Here is an 824-nt window from a genome sequence, read left to right on the forward strand (position 1 = left end):
TTGCCTCCTCCTACGCCAATCTTTTTATGGGTGGGTGGGAGTTGTTGCACATTTTTGGAGAGAGAAATCCTTTCAGGGAGGATAACAAATATTTTTACAGATACATTGATGATCTGTTTTTTATTTTTGATGGTAACAGTAATAAGACAGACTTATTTTGCAAATATCTGAACGATAATCAATGTGGGATAAAATTGATAGGAGAGCACAGTTTTGATTCCATAAATTTTTTAGATATCACAATCTATGTGAGTGAGGACAAACAGTGGAAACCAAACTTTTCAGAAAACCTACTACAGGGAACACAATACTACAATATGATTCATGTCACCCCAGACATGTAGTGAGAGGCATCCCAAAAGGGGAGTTTATAAAAGCCAAAAGGAATTGTTCAAATAATGAGGAATATTTAACACAAAAATAAGAGGATATTCAGAAACTATGTTAAACAATGCCAAAGAGAGTGTAGGCGACATGACTAGAGATCAACTCTTAAAATATAAGCGACCTAATAATGCAAACAAAACCCAAAAAATCAAATTTATCACAACTTTCAGTACAGAATTTAAATTAATATGTAATATAATTAAAGACACTATTCCTGTCTTACACTCAGATACTGTAATTAAACAAATAACACAAGAAGGTTTTGACTTTGTACCTAGGAAGGCCAAAACTTTGGCAAATTTTTTATCTCCGTCAGAACTGCCCAAAAATACAAAAAACACATGGTTAAAAGGTAGAAAAAGGTTTTTATAAGTGTAGGAAAAACTCATGTAAAACATGTATATTCATATCAGAAGGGGACACATTCAAATCTAGTG

Source organism: Bombina bombina, chromosome 1, assembly GCF_027579735.1.
Source record: "Bombina bombina isolate aBomBom1 chromosome 1, aBomBom1.pri, whole genome shotgun sequence".
Lineage (NCBI taxonomy): Eukaryota > Metazoa > Chordata > Amphibia > Anura > Bombinatoridae > Bombina > Bombina bombina.